Below are 19,359 nucleotides of genomic sequence, written 5' to 3' on the forward strand. Positions count from 1 at the left end.
GATAAAACTTAGTTTCCCTTACATTTAACTAATCTTTTTTTTCCTGCATTGAAATCAAGTCCTCTTGTTACAGAACAGGAAAAAAAAATCACATGACTGGTAATCAACTTTCATTTAATATTTCTTCAGAAAGAGAGTTCAATCACATTTCTAGTTTCTTTTAAATTCTGACCAAGCCTCAAATGTAAATTTAAAAAAGAACAAAGCACAAGGAAGGAGGGACGGAGGGAGAAAGAGAGAAAGAAGAAGGAGAAGGAGGAGGAGAAGGTGAAGAAGAAGGAGAAAAAGAAGAAAAAGCAGCAGAAGAAGGAGGAGAAGGAGAAGGAGGAGGAGAAAAAGAAGCAGAAGAAGAAGGAGAAGAGGAGGAGGAGGAGGGGGAGGGGGAGGGGAGGGGGAGGGGAGGGGGAGGGGAGGGAGGAGGAGGGGGAAGAGGAAGAGGAGGAGGAGAAGAGGAGGAAGGGAAGGGAAGGGGAGAAAAAAGAAAATAAAAGGAAAGAGGAGAGAAGAAAAGGAAACAAAAGAAAAGAAAGGAGGGAGGGAGGATGGGAGGAAGAAAGGAAGGAAAGCTTTTAAACACTGCATGGACTGTCCTCCCAAACCAAGCAACTGGGATAAACTTCTGTGTTGACTTAAGCACACATTTAACCAAATGAATTTTTCATTGTTCCCACCTGTTTCCTGAATAGCTTCAACTGTTCTGCCTTTGACCTGCTTTGGCCTGATCCTGTAAGGAATCTACACTCTTGGAATACCCACCGCGGGGCTCCCCCTCCACAGAGCTGGCCTGAGCAGCAGCTGGGAAAACTTCTAGGGAGCAGCTGGTGTCCAAGACCTCACACTGCTGCCATCACCCAGAATGAAGTGTCATTTTCTGCAATAACGGTATTTTGGGGACACATTTCATTAAAATAACACTGCACATTTATGTCATATTATTCAGTTGACAGATAACTCTCACAGTCATGATCTCATTTGGTCTCCCTTGGCCTTCAGCACAAGCTTGGCTGACTCTGTAACATTAGGAATCTGGGCCTGGGTTCTGACCCCAGCTCTGACAATTATTCCATGAATGACATTGGCGGGAGGGGGGGGGGGGCGGAAATCAATTTAAACTCTTAGGACTCCATTTCCTTACTACGAAATGAGAAGTCTGGACTAGGTGATCTCCCCTTAAAATGAACATCTATGGGCAGATGCCCCAAAGCAAACTTCCCCCAGTCAACTCCATCCACTGCTGAATGAAATTCAAACTGGTCCCTCCTTTCATTGCACTGCGTACTGTTTACCCACTCAAATACGACTAAAACAAACTAAGATCCCCTTCGGGATATCTTACAGCAAATAAGCTACCTCATTTAATCCTCCCAGTAAGGGAGGTAGTTCACTTATTACCACTAGTTTGCAGATGAGGAAGCTGAGGTGAGAATCAGTGATTTCTGGCAATCACACAGAAGGTAGCAAAGTCCTACCTTCCAGTTCTGAAGAAACCAAACCATCTTGGAAACGAGAAAGTTAGCAGAACTTTTTGCTCACGCTACCATAAGGTGTGTCCAGCTCCACCACGCTGGTAACTGTCAACCGTCTGGTTGAAACCATGATAAGAAACCAGAGCACGTGATATGTGATCTCTGATTCATGCAAGCCAGCACATGGGGCCATAAATGCCTCTAAGTGAAATTTGACAGTCTGAGCACATTTTCAAGTGACTAGTTCCTCAAGGGCAGAAATGGTGCCTAAATTGAAACCTTCACCCCAAGTGGCTCTGCCCTGTGTGTGCCCTGCACAGCCTTGTTGATTTGTTTCTCCCGTATCAGGGTGGGTCTCTGCTTGACAACTGGGGTCCACATTTAGCCAAGCAGCTGCCCATTGGCGTCTAAAGCCTCCGATTCATAGTTCTGGCAGCATCTCAAAGGATTTATTCTTATCATCCCATGATTTCATTATTATTATTATCGCCCTTATGAAATGCCATAGCTGAGCCCACTACAAAGCGTGAAGCCCATGTTTAACATGGAACGGTCTGTTCTCTGCATTCCCCCTACCAGTGAGGGATTTTCCCCCCGTTTCTGCTCACTGCTGGAGGGCTGTAAGAAGTGGCCTGCAGCCATGAAGACGTCAGCCCGAGGAGTCCCTCCACCACCACTGCTCTGTCCCAGGGTCGCCTTGGTGGGGAAAAGGCCTTTCAAGGGGCTCTTACCAACAGAAGCCAATATACAATGTGATACAAAGAGCACAGAGCTGATCCAGGGATGCCAGTTTTGTGAATGAGGGCAAGTCTCTTTGCCAACCTGGGCCTTGGATTTCTCATATTTTCTTTTTTTTTTTTTTTTTCTTTTTTTATAAATTGAAGTATAGTTAATTTACAATGTTATGTTACTTTCAAGTATACAGCAAAGTGATTCGGATATATATATACACACATATACATGTATATATTCTTTTTCAGATTCTCTTGCAACATAGGTTATCACAAGATATTGAGTACAGTCCCCTGTGCTATAGGATTCCTCGTATATTAAATGAGGTAACCAAGTGAGATTATTTTGAAGATTAATCTTGAGGATAATTTTGCTCAGACCAGCTCTAGTTTTACACTTTTCCTGGATTCTGGAGATTTCCATGAGGAAGAGCACCTCACCGGCAAAGATCTCAGGAAAAGAGCCTCCCCACTCCTCACTCCCGTTAAAAACCAACCTGGTTTATATGACTGAATCACTGGCTGTACACCAGAAACTAACACAACACTGTATATCAACTATACTCCAATAAAAATAAATAAATAAATTTTAAAAACCAACCTGGTTTAAACGAGACTTTAGGAAAAACAAAAGTAGCTCTTTATCAGGGAAATCAGAATTCTTCACCTAAAATGTGCTAAGGTTAAATAAATAAATAAATATAAATAAACAAACAAATAAATAAATACATAAATTTATCAGGAGTCCAAAGATTTGGATTTCAGGCCAGCTTTTTCAGTAACTGGCCAGGTAGCCCTCAGCAAGGCCCCTCTTTTTTTTTTTTTTTTAATTAATTAATTTATGGCTGTGTTGGGTCTTCGTTTCTGTGCTAGGGCTTTCTCTAGTTGTGGCAAGCGGGGGCCACTCTTCATCGCGTTGCGCGGGCCTCTCACTGTCGCGGCCTCTCTTGTTGCGGAGCACAGGCTCCAGACGCGCAGGCTCAGTAATTGTGGCTCACGGGCCCAGTTGCTCCGCGGCATGTGGGATCTTCCTAGACCAGGGCTCGAACCCATGTCCCCTGCATTGACAGGCGGATTCTTAACCACTGCACCACCAGGGAAGCCCAAGGCCCCTCTTTGCTCTGTACCTCTGATGGCTCATCCTCCAAGTTCAAATATCTATACTTCTCTGACTTACCTACTCCAAATAGTCTTTGAGGCCCACAAGAAAATGTGGCTTGAAAATAGGAAGTATAACCCTCTATCCAGATAAGTCATGAAATTAAGGTCACTTCCCTCCTTTGACCCTAGATAAATCTCAGAAGAGCTAAAAGATTGATGCAATGTTAAAAAGATGCTTACCTCCCATCGGTAGGGTGGCTGGTGGGTTTATATTTTGTTGTAGAGTTTTAGCAAACCTCTTTATCCAGTTAGATTTACAAACATTCTTAGGAGCCCACTGTATGCCTTACATTGTGCTGGAGAGGAGAAGAAATCAAAATAAGAATAAACTTGACCTTGAGGAGTTTACAGCCTTGTAAATTCAAGACTTGCACACATACAAAAAAAAAAAATTGTGAAACAAATTTTAAAACAGTATAATGACACATCAAACTGTATGTAGGCCTATAACAAATGCATAGTCCAGCCAAATTGGGATCTGAGCCTTCAGCAAGGGGAAAGATTGGTGTTAACTAGAGTTTGGGGCAGGCTCGTGAAGGAGACAGAACTGGAGACAGACTGGAAATGAGTGAGAGAGCAGTTTTCTACATTTATAACAGTAGACCTTCAATACCAAATGCCAGAATTAAATAAGAAACAGAATTTTAATATTTATGGTTTGGAGAGAAATGTTTATTTCTCTCTATATTCAATAGCAACAGATTTCAGACCATGGTTTTTCAGATGTTGATTCTCAAAGAATCCATATATATTTAAGTTGTAGAAATCATAACACTATAGCAATTATTCTTTTTTGCTTTTAAAATTAAGGTACCTATAAGGTGTGGGCTAAAGGAACTTTTTTAAAAATTGAGATCTCCTACTATGAGTGTATTTGTTCTGTGTCCAAGGCTGCCCCCAGGCTGACCCCTTACAAAGCACTGGATCTGGCCACTGGTTAGTTAGGACTTTCTGAGCACAGTCTGTACATTCCTGCTTCCATGCCTTTGCTCAAGCGCTTGCCCATCTGGGAAAGCCCTTCCCTCACCTCTCCAGGTATGTCAGCCCTCCCTACCTTCAGGACCCAGGTGAAACCCAACATCCTCCAGGAAGTGTTCACAACCTTGTCCCTCATTCATCAATCCCTGTTTCTGAATGCCGATAGCACTTATTTTCTGTACTATCAGTTTGCAATTATCATATTCTTTTCTGTGTGTGTATATTTTTCCAGATACAGGTCCTATCCCCAAAAGAACCTTAGGTCTCTCAAGTCAGGAAACATAGACACTTGTTTGTAATACCAGTGCTTTCTACTGAATATGTTACACCATAATTCGGCAAGCACTACTACTGTGTATAGATGAATGAGCGTCTCGTCAAGTCCCCAGCTAGCCACATTTTCCCTAAGCCCACTACTAGCACCCTCCCATTTGAAAAGTGGCCAAAATCAGTTAGAGACAAGCTAAAAGGACTGTATCTGAGGTGGTAAATATTGACATCACCTAAAAGAAACCTAGTGTCAAGAGATGGGGATCCATTCACTTGAAAAAAATTTCTGTTCTTAGTCTTTAAAATAATAGATGCATCATTTCAGTGTATTCCATAAACGGAAGCATGACTATAGATTGGTCTATCTGAGAAAGGATTTAGCAACGGGCATTTCTCCTTGCGAAGGGACAGCTGAAGAGGTGTCATTTAACAGCTTTCAGAGGCCCGTCACTTCAGTGATTGAGGTGGACAGAAGGCATGGACATGACCAAGGCCCTTAAAAGACACAAACAGGTGGGAGAGAGTGCTGGGGGTGGGCAGAGGGCTGGAGGGTACAAAAGGAGGAGGCTGGCCTTTCGAGAGCAGAGGCAGAGAAGGCAGAGGACGAGGCTCCCCGAGGAACAAGAGGAGAGGGGGCAGCAGAGGAGGTCCCATCTAGGCAGGGCACAATGAGAGGTAAAGCTAGAAAAAAGGACAGAACTAAAGGGATGAAGGACAAATGAGTGGACTGGACACAAATAGGGAGAAAAGGTGGACGGTCAGGATGGGGAAATCACCCAAAGGAAAGACAAAGAGGATTTCTCTGTGTGTGATTACAAGGATAGCGATTAAAAAGATACGAGTGAAAAGAAAGGAAGGAAACAGGAAAAGGCAAGTAGTAAGGAGACAAAATAAGTAATAAGTGCATAGGACAGGCTAAATGGTTAGAAAGTCACCAGGCGGTTAGGCTGACTGGGAGAAGCACCATAGCCAGACCCAAAAGGTCTCCATCAGAAAGACGGAGGCAGGCAATTGAAGCAGCTAGCTCCTGAGGTAAAAATGATAAAAAAAAAAAAAAAAAAAAAAAAAACAAGATGGAAAAGGTGAGAAGCAGGAGAGGGAAAACCCAGAGGAGACACTGGCCCAGAAACCTTTTTAACTTTCTGTAAAATCTTCAAGGCCCCAAACTAGGCCAAGATTCTGACTGACATTTCTCACCAGCTGCTGTTTCCTTGAGAGAATTCTGACAGCAAGGCATAGAAATGCAAGCCAACACTGCTAGCTCTGGAGGAAAAAAAAAAAAAAAAAATCCATGCTCTAAACACCTCCACGGGGCTGAAGCCTGCCAGGGAAGAAGGCACACAGAGGAGGGACCCGCCGGCAACTTTTCCCCAGGTATGTACTGAGCTGCTCCCACGTGGGGCTTTCTCCTCTAACTGTCCTCTGGCCGTTCCTGCCTTGCCCATCTGTCTTTCTCTCTTTGTGCATTTTGGGGAAGCCCTGCGGGCAGCCTGCTTCTGTCATCTGAAGCCAGCTCCTCAGTGTCTACGGAAGCAGGTGAAGCTTCACGTCTGCATCCCACACGGGCAGGGGAGCATCGCTGGGATCCAGCTCCATCAGGCAGAGCTAGGCAAGGGGAAGTGGAGGAGAGAAATCACCCCAGCCCGCATGATTGGTGTGTGGGAATGACTTGTCGGCTGGTCCTGACAGTGAACTTGATTCTGTGTGCTGGGGCTTGAAGCAAAAGCAAAGGGGAAGGAGGAGGGTGGGTATAAAAGACAGAGGGACGATGAAGAGGGGAGAGATTTCACCGTCGCCTAGGGGCTGGTCCATGACCTAAAGAAGAGCTAGGGTTTGGGGAGTGAGGGATGAGACTTGGACAGCACTTGACCTTGAACTTTCAGCTTGCTTTTTCAGTGCCTTGGTTAAATATTTTGAATGCATGTTGAAATTTTCTTCAAAGCAAAACAAAGGAATTTATTTCTAATCTGTCATTTATCTCAAATAATTGCTGAATGGCAGTAGTTTCTTCTGATGACCCCCACAGACGTCCCCACTAAGACAATGTGAAATGTTACATCTTTTTTAAAAACTAAGAAACGAAGTCCCTGAGCAATGTATTTCTTTGGAAAACTAGGACAAGAACCAGATTCTCGAACGTGTTCCCTGGATCTTAAGCATTTCTTAATCCTCACTCAATCTAATAGGTTCACTTAAAAAAAAAAAAAGTAAAAGATTTTGGAGCTAAAGAGTTTTATCAATATTCTGTATTATTGTGTTATATTATCATTATGATCCCTCTGCAAATACGATACGAGGTCAAGTGAGTCAGTGGACCCCCTACTGAGCTACCTTCTCAAGAAAAATATTCACGTCATTTTATGTCCATTCTTCCTCAAACCCCATTTGAAGTTTACTGGTAAGATTGGAAGCCAAAGGGATGGTCTCCAGTTGTGTACAACCCCTCAAGCTGAAAACTCTTAGTAACTTAGTAACTTCACAGACCGGGCTCCTCTCTTTGAAGTGTTGCCTGTCTGTCTGCACCCTCATTGGTGAAAGCTCCTACAACTGCACCCCTGAACAGAGCTCACAGCTTTCTGGCTTCTGTGTGGCTTTACTCCTTTTTCCTCACCTCCTCATTTTAAGGAAGCTCAGGATGTAAGGGCCAATTCCTTGCCCTTGAATTGTTCAGCATCAGAAACCTTGAACCACAGCAATGGTTCTCCATGTGTGGTCCCCAGACCAGCAGCATCAAAATCACCTGGGAACTTGTTAGAAATGCCAAGTCTTGATCCCACTCCAGACCTACTGAATCAGACACTACAGAGGTGGGGCTGGCATTCTGTGCTTTAGCCTGCCCTCCAGGGAAATTTGATACACCAAATTTGAAGGTTAAGGTTTTTTAAAAGTGCTGTTTCCTTTAACACAGAGCTCAGATCTCCTTACAGGTGGGACTCTGGTTGCCTACAGGGATGTCACTTCTAAAAGAGACCCTTCCACAAACAACCACCTCTGGGTCAGTGTCTTGTGTCCTTCATCTGCAAAATAGGAATATTTAATATAAGTTGCTTGTTACAGCACTGAGAACAATGCCTGCGCACAGTAAGTATAGCAGTGGTGGTGGTTCTATCTGCTGTACCCTTACTGTGCAAAAGGCCTTCACCGAGTGATGTGGGAAATCAAAAACAAAGCAGTCAGGTCCCAGCCCTCTTTTTGAGGAAATGTGTGCATTACAGGTAATAAGGATTCCAACAGCAGGGTAAGATGTGACATGTGCCCAAGGACAGGTAAAAACAATAGAAACAAAGAAGAGGAAGAGGGGCAACTGGGAGAAAACTTTGTAGAGAAAGTGTCATTTGAACTGAGACTTAGAAGAGAACTTTTAACTAGTGAAGATGGGCAAAGGGAAGGAACATTCCAGGTGGAAGCTGAGAATAGGGAACATGGAAAAGATAAGACATCAGTGGCCGGGTGTGGACCACAGGGCCTGCTCCCCTTTCTGTTACTAATATGTTAACTGTTCATGTGATGGAAAGGGATCACCCATTTGTCATCATATTTGCAGAAATTCTTCCTTTAATCCAAACTAAATAATTTTCCTCGGACTGCTGTGAAAGGAGTCCTTTCCAGTATTAATGACTGCATTACTTTAGTATCCACATCTCTCTTTCTTGTTTATTAGGTCAATGTTTTTCAAATTCTTCTGCCCGCTTTCAATGGGATAAATTGGGAATAGTTGCAAAAATGCAGATTCCTGACTCCTGGCCCACGTGGCTTCTCTCAGCAGCTTTGAGGGCAAGTCGGAAGAATCTGCATTTTGACAAACTCCCTTGAGATTCTAACGTTCACTCAAGTTTGAAAGCAGCTCTCCCAGATCTGTTCTTTCCCAAATTTGCTGAGCATAGAAATCACGTACAAGTGCTAGTTAAAAATGTGGATACCCGGCCATTCCCATGGAGATTCCAATTATGTGGCTCTGGGATGTAGAGAACAGGGGTTTAATAAGCACCTCTGTGGCACTAGGATCAGGTTAGGTTGGGATATACAGCGTATTAAATGAATGTGTGTTTTGGGTTAGAGAGGTCCTTCAAGTCCTAGGTTAGACATTTATCAGCTGTGTGATTTGGGCGAGTTTCTTAACCGCTCTATGCCTCCAAATTATCTAATCTGCTGGAGTCCGTTTCATCCTGTGTAATGAAAGGTACTTCACAGAATGGCTGGAAGCGTAAATAAGTAAATGGCTTAGTATAATGTTGGCTCTCTCTCATCCCCTTGCCCCAGCCTCCCAAGTCAGGGCTCAGCTCTCCAGCTCTGATGAAAAACAGGGCAAGAACAACAGTGATGTTAAAATGCCACCAAAACTCACCTCTTCCGAGAAAGGTGGCAGGGTGCCCACAGGGAGAGAAGATGGGCTTTTGGAGCTGGCCTTGCTCTTAGCTGCCCCTGGGAAGTTAAAATGGGACTCATGCCCGTGCTGGAATCAACATTCAGAACTGGGCAGTCCTCTAAAAATAGCAAGGTGTCTGGCTGAGCCTTTGGAAAAATAAGGTTCTATCCCAACACGTTACCCAGGCTTGCCTTAAAAGGAGGGGCCACTGCTTTATTTTCTACCTCCTCAGCCAGATGATGGTAAGCCCCAAATAATTTGGCTTGTGCCTCGGTGAACTCCAGAACAGCTTCTGTTTCATGGACAGCCACCAAGAACACCAGCAGTCATACTGGTACAGAAGGTCACAAGTGCTCAGATTCCCAGGTGGGTGCGTCTGTGTGGACCGCTCCTCCTGCAGACACTAGAACGCTCCTAATCTCCATAAAAGCATGAAATTTTGGTTACACTTTAAGAAACTATTATCAGGCCTTTCTATGGGGCAGAGAAGGGATAGGGAAAACTAAGATGCCTATATTCGAAATTCAGAGAGTGAGATGGGGTGATTTTCCTTCAGTCTTGCTTTCCTGTCCTCATCCAGCAAAGGGCTGACTAACTAAGATCAGCTCTGTCATCAGAGGGCAAGGCCTTGTGGTCAATAAGGGGACAGTCTGAGCATCTCACCATTTATATCTTTTCCTAAAGGTCCTGACAATGAGACTGGAGCCCTGGATATTCAGAACCTCTATCGATTCTTGTCAGAAATGATACTGACGAATTCCTTTCCTTAACAAATCTTTTTCAAACATATGCAATTATTAAAAATTGGGTTTTTTAAAAAAGGGAAACCAAAATTGTGAAAGACATATTTTTGAAAATATTTAAGCTTTCCCAAATATCTTAGAACCACCCCTTGTACAACTGTCACGTGAATGAAACTCTTTAAAGTAGGTCGAATATAAGGACCTCCATGGTGTGGGTAGTTTCAGTTGCCATATTAATTAATAATAATTAATATTAAGTATATATTAAATAATAGTAACAAGAGTGACAGAGACCATTTATTAGACTTCTGATACTGTGTTCATGGCACTTTACGTGAATCTATCTCATTGAAGCCTCCTATTGAATAAGTATTATTATAGTCACTTTACAGATGAGGAAACAGGCTCAGAGAGGTTAAGTAGCTTGCTCAGGGTCACAGAGCCAGAACGCACAGATGGCCAAGCCATGCTCTTCCTCCCTATACCCCTCTGCCACCAATAATCTTGACGATTACATTGTCTATCATTCAGACCTTTCCCTGTCTTAAACCATCCTTGATTTTTCCCAAACCCAGGAGTCTTTCTGAGGACCATTCATAGGAAATCACCATCCTCACTTCCCTGTCATGTTGTATCTGAGACATTTATGTTCAAATACTGTTTGGTGAAAGAAATAGGAAAGAACTATAATTTCTGCTTATGGTTTTGATGCTACCTTAACCGTTACTTAAGTTCTGAATGCTTTTAAATGGAACTTAATTCTCAAGAGCAAGGGAAATTTAAGGCTTCTGATCAACTGTCTGACTACAGGACAGAAGCAGGGAAAAATAAATCTTGTTTTCAATAACATGTTGAGTGACATTTTATATGGCCATCAACCTGTTCTCCTAAGAAACTCAAGACTCTCCACATGTGTTATCTCATTAATCTTTAACCCACCCTGTGATGGGCAGATGGGGTTACACAACCACTACAGGAATGAGGGAGAGAAGGGTAGTGATTTCACCAACATCACAGAGCACACCCATGGCCAGTTAACACACCATACCTCCCCATCCTTCCTACTAACACCACCAGCCAAAGTCACAGGACACTGCTGTATCAATGTCCCTTGCCCTGTGCAAAACTCAGAGAAAGTTGTCTTTCTCTTCCCATCCTAGATTTTTTCCTCTCATTTATGCCTGGTCTGAAATATTTTGATTTTACTGCAGCTGTTTGTTTTGTTTTGTTTTTTTCCAGCCTTCCTTTCACTTCGTTTCCTCATCTGTTCCATGAATTTCCTTCCTAGCATCTTAAGTTAGATGACGTGGGAAAGTAAGATGAGACTCAAAACAATCAAGTAATTACTTACTAAAAGTTTATTGTTGGTTTTTTAATGCAAATTTTGAAGTGAACTTTTATGTAATCTTTTGACCACATGAGGTTGGGCTTGACAAAAAGACAAAATAATTCACACTCAAATGCTGGGGACAGTCTCACAGGAGGGTTAGCACGGTCTTGGTTATCTCACATCATTTCTTGGGAAATCAATTACTTTTGTATCCTTACATGAATTAATCACCTTCTGGACCTCAGCTGGCTTATGAATGGTGGGTCCCTTAAAGCTGGCTCTTTCTAGTTCTTGGGACCAAAAAACTCAGTCTCTCTCATCTGTGCAAACCTGAAACTCACACTTTGGAGATCTTGATGTGACAGATTTAAACGGTTAAAATGAACCTGTACTCAGCTCTAAGTTCTCTGGTTCACTGGAAGAGATGAGACATTTTAATCTTCTCAAAGGCACAGCTACATCTTCTCCTTGGCCCCTCTGCTTCTCCTCCCCACCAGTCCCTGTTTTTGATGGACCACCACCCCCAAACTTGGGGGCGGAAGATCAACCCCACATTCTCACTCATACTAAGCCTGCACTTGACTATGGGGGACAAATGTGTTTTCACAGCAGAAGCTGATACATAGCCCTTGGATTGGATTAAATGAGTTATTGGATGATTCCTGAGGTCAGCCAGAAAGATTTTGACTTGGGTGCCTAGGACATTTTCCTATTTTCCTGAGAAAAAGTGTGATTCATAAGCCACCACTATCACCAGCACCTCAGAGGCAGAGCTGCAGAAGAATAAATGTTCACAGAGTATAAAACCCATAGACATTTTCTTCCCTTGCTTCCCTCTGAACTCTCACCTTCCAAGCCTATCTCCATGGGTTGATCCAAGACTGTTCCTCCAACCTGATTAGTTTTTTTTTTAAAGGATTACCATTTACGTATATGTAAACCAATTCATTTCTACGACACTGATCTGTAAAACCAGATAAAAGTAATGGCTATTTCACAGAGCAGAGAGGATTCAAGGAATTTGTCAAAGCACCAAAAATCATCCTTGTCATGCCTGAAAGAAATGTTGTTCTTATTTTTATTACTTTTATTGTATGTCATTGACTGCCCTCGTCAGTGCTGTAAGTCCCAAACCTTCTTTGGGGCGTAGTTCTTCCCTTGGCTTCCTTCCTGCTTCCTGGTAGAATATCAGATCCTCTGAAGCTGAAAACCCCATCTCCCTCCAGCCAGGGGTGGCCTGTCCAGACCCCGGGTTGCTCCCCAACTGCCAGCGTCCCTCACTTCCCTGAGGCTCGGGCCTCACACATCGTAGGGCTGGTGATGGGGAACGGGGAGCAGAAGCCGAACAAAAAGATCCTTCCCACAATGAACAATGGTGCTTGGAATGCTGTGTGGCAGCTGCCGCCCCTCAACTGCGCCCAGGACAGACATACAGCAGGACGCACAGGAGAGCCTGGCGTGTCCTAAGCCAGGGTAGTTCACTGCGCACGTGCGGAGTAATTCTCTGTCGAATGCTCTCTCTCTCCTTTTTTCTTTTTCTTTTTTTCTTTCTTTTTTTTAATTTTCCTTCATGGGATTCCAAACATTAAAAAAGAATCACATTGAGCTGTACAAAGCCAAGGCAAATTAATGAGTAGTATTAATAATAATAAAAGTTTTGATGCATTGTAACTGCACCAAAATAAGCCAGAGGAACTTGGGTGCCATTGATTTCTGAACAAACAGTAGGGGAAGGACTGGACCACCCCGCTCCCCAAAGCACCGCCATGCCTCACAACAGGATGGTTTGGCGGGGAATGATGGGACGGATGGCATGAGGTCCTGGGAGCTTTCCCACCTAGTGGAGGAGGAGAGTGGGAGGGGCCCACATCTGAGATGCGGGGCTGCATCTGGACGATGGAGGAAGCCAGGCGGGGGCCAAGACTGCTTCCCGAGGTCACATGCTTCTTTATATCCCCATACGGATTACTTTGCTATGGAATGTAAGGAAGTGTGTGGTTTCGGCGAGCGCCTCTCCGCGGCCCCATGGTCCCACCCAGAGCACCTGGTCCCCCTCTTCCTCATCCCGGCCTTGTGCCCGTGGGCATCCCTCACCGAGGAAGCGAGAGGCACTGAATCCCGCCTGGGGTCCCCCCGCCCCCCACACCCTTCTCTCCCTTCTGAGGTTTCACCTTCTGCCCAAGGGTCAGGAACACTGATTGCGGTCCCCGAGTCCCCTCTGTGGCCAGCCTCCCAGACCTGGCTCCTCATGCAGGGAGAGGCCACATCACCTGAAGGTGTGTCACAGGATCAGCCCTCGCCCTCCAAGCTCCTTCCTTCTGTCCGTTTGCTCCTGAAATGAGATGTTTCTACCAACCAAACTGAACCGTAGTGCCTTCATACCTGGCTCTATCACTTTCTTTCATAATCGTCGGTGTCTAGGGCAGCTCGCGCATCTCCAAGGGCTCTCTTGGCAGGTGCTGTGAGGCTCAGGAGACGGCAGACTAGTCACACAGCCAGCCCCCTGACCCTGCTCTGCTGTCTTTTCCTCTTCATGTCCCAACCCCATCGCCAAGCGGTGCTGGTTGAGGCCGTTTGTGGAAAAGGTCTGAGGCGCTAAAATAGTGATTCACTCATCCAATTAGCTCAGTTCCTTTCTCTCCTCTTCCCTGAACCCCTATGTTCCCAGCCCTGACATAAAGGGCCTGAGCCCACACCAGGAAGGAGTTGGACGTATGGAGGGAAACCCCGAGCATGAGGGGAGGCTGTGGTCCCCCAAGGCTCAGGCCATCAGCTACCCCAGCTCTGAGAAAGGCCATCAGCTACCCCAGCTCTGAGAAGGGTCTCCCTCCCTCACTGATGCCCAGCCCCAGGAGGGCTTCCTGCATCCCGCAGCCCTGCTTCCTTCTTGCTCAGTGAGGATGTGTGACATGACGGCTGGGACCACACTAAATTTATACTACGAGTTCTCAAGCAGAACCACAAGAGGAAACACCACAGGATTTGATGGATGTGTGCTGAGATGCACAGGAAAGGGCTGCAAAATGGAACTGAGAAGCAACAGAACAAGAACCTGGGATGAGAAGAAAAGGGAAGAAAGAAGGGAGGGTCCGCCATGTTTACACAGCAGACAGCAGGTGAAGGCTGAGTGGCCAGCGATGAAGAATGCCATCCCCACTAGGGGGCAGCACCCAGAGCACAAGAGGCTGGACCCCTCTCCGGGCTGCAGCAACACAGATGACATCACCCACCTACCTCTTCCAGACACCAGGCCGTTGCCTAATGTCCTTCAAGGGCAGCCAAACTGGACTCCTTGAAAACTGGGGAAAACTTAGAAGAATGTGGGAGAATTATAAAGATGGGGCAGCTACAGAAACCTACAGCTTTAGATCAGCAGTTCTCAACCGGAGGTGATTTTGCCCCTCAGGGCACATTTGGCAATGTCTAGGGACATTCCTGGTTGTCACAACTAGGGGGTTCTATTGGCATCAAGTGGGCACAGATCAGAGGTGCTGCCAAATGCCCTACAATGCACAGGAAAGCACCCACAACAGAGACTTATCCGCATGTCAATATGCCGAGGTTGAGAAACCCTTGCTTTAGATAGTAGTGCTATGAATGAATAACGTCTCTGACATGGGCATATTATGGTATATTGTCTCCCAAAGAGAAGTATTGCTCTTCTTTCACAAACGTTGCTTTGTCTTTGAGCCTGTAAAATGGGCAGATGCCTCAAAGTTGTGCTTCTTTCCAGTGACAACCCTTCCCTTTTCTGAATCACTCCTGCTCCATAATAGTTTTCCTTTTCCTTCCCTGAGATTGATCTCATGTCACCTGCTCAGGAATTGGGGGCGTGATGTGTGGGAGGGGCAGGACGTGAGTGAAGAAGAGGGGAGAGGTGATGAAGACCAGTGTCCTGAGTTAAAGAAATTGCAACGTCAGGGGCTTGAATGATGAGCTGGACACAAGTACTTTTTCCTCCCGGATGACCTCTGCCCCCACAGCTGCCTTCTCCCTTGCTCCCCAGGAGGAGCTGGAGGATGGTTAGGCTAGGACAAGGGTAGCCAGAGGAAGAGCCGGTGAGCCCTGAGCGGCAGTCACCAGACACCTGTGTCACAGGTAGGAGGCGGAGGGTGAAGATGAGATACTTGACTGCAGAGTTACAGGATGCCGGCCAAGGAGGAGGGGATTCAGAACAAGAAAGATGCTTCAGTATCACTGTGCACAAACCGTTCTAGAACCCAGCCACAGTGGGCGGGGGCCCCTGCTTCCCCGCCACCACCCTCACACCAGCCACTTCTCTGGTGCCTTGTTGAGCCCTTTGGTTTCTGGGGTGTCTTATTTATTCCAGGCAGTGCTCCCAAGCTGGGGTCCACCTGGCAGAGGTCTGCTAGGCTGAGTAAACCAGTTCTGCTTTTCCCAATCAGTGGTTTCCACAGGTTCAGAGACCAAATGAAAATACTTGCAGCCAAAGGAAGGGAAGAATGTGAAGGACAGGCTGGAGTTGAGAGAGAAACTCTGGGCCTTAAAAGCAGTGGGAATTGTCCCTAGGACTTTCCCACGACCCCTGAAAGTGTCCCCTGGGCCCCTTTCCTTTGTTTTCACTAAGCCTTACAACAGGTAGGTGCAGTAGGTACACTCCCCCACTGTACAGAGGCAGAAACTGAGGTTTAACTTCCAAAAAGCAAGAGAGCCAGGGAACATCAATGGGATCTGAACCCAGGTAAGTGTGACTCCAAGGCCACCCGCTTGGCATTCCATTACACTCTCTTCAGATCAGGGAGAGGAAATAAAAGGACAGGCAAAGCCCACTCCCAAGAGCAAATTCCCGGCATCCTTCAAAATATCCTTTCTCCTTACCTCTTCCCCCACCTGCTCAAATGCATGGTGATGAGAGCCAAGCCACCTTGCTGGGGAAGACCTCCTCCTTAATCAGCTCCCTGCCCCCTTGGCCACACTTTCCCAGAAACACAGAGGAACCAGTGGGTACCTCTGCTCATCCGGTGGTTCTCAAACTTCAGCTGCATCAGAATCACCTGAAGAGCAGCTTTTACCAGCTCTCAAACATCCCCCATATGTTTGGGACTGGTAAGTGTTGCTTTCCCTTTCCAAAGTCAACATACAACTTCTTACGCATTGCACCCAGACTTCTCCTTTAACAGCTACAAGAGTCAAAGATTTCCCCACATCCCTGGGGCAACCATTTAGTCAATTCTGACCATTTGTGAAAACCAAACAACCTCAATATCATGGAGAATGACTAAAAAAATTGAAGTACACTCATGTAGGAGAAAAAGATAAAATAATGAAAATTAATAAATGATAGCTGCCATGAAATCTGGATAAATCTTACAGATATCATTTTAAGTGAAAATACCGTCACAGAAGAATACCTATGGTATGATACTATTATGTTAAAAAACAAGCAATATATTATTTAGGAATATATGCATAAATGGCAAAAACCATAAAGAAGAACAGTTAAATTGTAAGAAAAAAAGAGCTCAGAATAATAGTTACCTCTGAGGGGAAACTAAAGAGATAAATTGCGAAAAGCATTCAGAACGCTTCAACAGTATTGGTTTCACCAATTCTTTTTCTAAGGTAAACAGTTGTTTGTGAGTATCGATTTCATCATTAGGTATCATAACTTACACATGTATTACATTCATTCTTTTATAAATGTACAGTATTTGAATTAAAAATTATAAAATTTAATTTATTTTAAAAATTATAATGTAAGATATTCAAAAAATATACACCAAAATGTTAAATTTATTTTGGAAGATGGGAGGAGGGAAAATTGTGGGAGATTTTTATTTTCCATATTCTACAATTCTATATCACGTTAGTTCTCCACAATGTTCATATCTGATAAAAGAATAAGGATCAAAGAAAAAAAAAGTCATACAATGCAAAATACAAATTATATATGGTTTTCACAAACCCTATGAGAGAACATTCTAGGAAAGGCAAGTTCTTGGGATCTGATTCATGCTAACGCCGGCTCTGTCTTTGTCACAGGCTTGGACCAATGATGCTCGGGACATACCAAGAATCCTCACCCTAGAGGCTGCAGTCAACTCCCACAGGAGCTGCCCCCTGCTCTGGCTGGTCAAACGGAACCAAGTCCGTCTTCCTGAGAGGTTTGGTCCCCTTCAACCAGCTACAGCAGGGCTGGCAAGGCCCAGTCCTTGGAGACACAGAAGAGATTCATCTGTGGCTGAAGTTACCTACTAACGTTTCCCTTAAGAAAGCGACTCTGATTTTGTTATCACACTCTCATGCTTCCAGGAAGGGAGAAAAGGGGAGCCCTGGGTTCAAAAGTGAGCCAGATTTCCATGCTCAGCACACAGAGCTCTGTGCCTGTGTACCCACAACTAGACCCACTCTCATGCTCTTGGCACACAGTAAAGATTTTAGGATGGATGGTGGTTCAGCCCTGGACCAGCCAAGGGAAGGGCATGAGCCCCAGAAGACAGGGCTCCTGCTCAAAGGGACTAAGAGTCTAAGGAGAGAAATTGGACATATGAATATGGCACAATTCAATGGAATTGCAAGGCATGGCTGGTTCCAAGACATAATTGTTTTACACAGCCCACCAAATATGTCTGGCACACTGTGTACTATCAAGTCAGCCCAAAGATAGCTATTCACTAAGAAATTCACACGTAGCTCAGTTTCCCATCGGCAGAATGGGCATAATGATAATCACAGTACCCACCACATATGGTTTTATGTGGAATGGAATGAGAATACATGTAAAGGAGTTAGAAAGATCTCAATAATTTTTACCTGCTATTAAAGAAGGGATCCTGACCTGCCTTCCAATTCCTCTCCCAAAACTTCTATCTTTGACAGTGTTACTCAGGGTGTGCCCAGGACTTAGCTGGGGTTACATTTGCTGATGGAATTCCAGAAGCCTGTGTTCACATGCTGTCCTCTGACACAAACATGGTCTCCTGATGTCCAGGGACCACAAAGTCTCCACCCAGGGAAGCTTATTTTGTGCTTATCTACACGTGCCTAGGGGGTCAGGGAGACCAGGGTTTGAATCCTCCCCTTCTCGTTTATTAGCTCTGATGTACCCTCCCTGGGCCTCAGTTAACAGTGTGTAAACCTTCGTTTCCTCATCTGTAAAATGGGGACAATAATACTTAGGGCTGATTTAAGGATTTTAAAAGGTAATGTTTATCAAGAGCCACATACAAGCCCCCAAGAAATGGCAGCTGGTGTTGTTTGTCTGCTGTACATGGCAACAGCTCAGAGAAAATGTTGTGTCCACGGGCACTCACAACTGGAAGGGAAAGACCAGATTTAAAACAAGAAAATAGAAAAACAAAAAAATCAATAAAATCTCATTACAGGGTAATTTTATATTCCAACTATTAATTCTACTATCATGTAGCATGCCTTCATTCTGGTATGTGTTACTAGTATGTAATAAGTGTTACTAAAAAGTAAATGCTTCGTGTATGAGACTGATCATATTACCTTCAAGAAATATCCCGCCTGGAAAGCAAGCCCTCATTTGTGAACACTGTCAAGAAGCCAGTCTGAAACCGCTGAGTACGTGAAGGCCATAGTGTATGGAGTTTAGACATAGGCGCTGGAGCCAGACGGCCTGGGCTCAAATCCCAGCACCCTCACAGTGGCAGCTGTGCCACTTTGGGCAAATTGACCTCTCTGGCCCTGGGTTTCCTCATATGTAGAATGGGGATATTAGTGATAGTATCTACCTCATAAGGTTTGCATGAGAATGAAATGAAAATACATGTAAAGGTATACAACTAGTGCTGGGTGCGTAATACACTTTTAAGAGTCTTTATCTTTGACACTGTACCTGAAATGTTCCTGAAACTAAGTTGGTGTTCAATAAAAATTTATTTAATAAATGTTCACCTTCTTTATTATTTTATTCTAAACACAGATATGAGATCATGTAATCTCCGGTTTGACTATTTCTGCGTATCTCTTTAAATACAGCGCACCGGTGCAAACCCCGAGTTAGGGGTGGGATGCCCGCCAGCTGCCTCTGCGTCCCAGGTCTGCAGCGTGTGATGGAGCTTCCCCAGGAGCTAGATGTGCATCTCTGGGAGAGAGTCAGTGGGGCCCTGAAGCACAGTGGCAGAGCGCTCAGACACCTGGGAGCACAGAGGGTTAAACGACATGAGAACAAACACGGCAAGGTCAAGTACTTAAGTAACAAGGAGAGACCTTTGCATCCAGGAGAGCAGAGGTCATTTAGGTAAAGGTTAGATAGACAACGGCAGGTGCAGGCAGGAACACTTGCAGATTTGGGATTTTATGGCTAAAATACCTGATGAAACTGGAC

At 44.7% G+C, this 19,359-nt stretch overlaps 1 long non-coding RNA gene across 1 annotated transcript; it reads left to right on the forward strand.

Moving 5' to 3' along the window:
- Nucleotides 1–5,142: 5,142 nt before the first annotated feature.
- Nucleotides 5,143–18,923, forward strand: LOC309607755. Its single transcript, XR_014232527.1, has 3 exons — nt 5,143–5,281; nt 5,807–5,980; nt 17,049–18,923. It is a non-coding gene; the product is annotated as an uncharacterized lncRNA (long non-coding RNA).
- Nucleotides 18,924–19,359: the final 436 nt, after the last annotated feature.

The sequence above is a fragment of the Balaenoptera borealis genome (assembly GCF_965194805.1).
Source record: "Balaenoptera borealis genome assembly, chromosome: 12".
In the NCBI taxonomy this organism is placed as follows: Eukaryota; Metazoa; Chordata; class Mammalia; order Artiodactyla; family Balaenopteridae; genus Balaenoptera; species Balaenoptera borealis.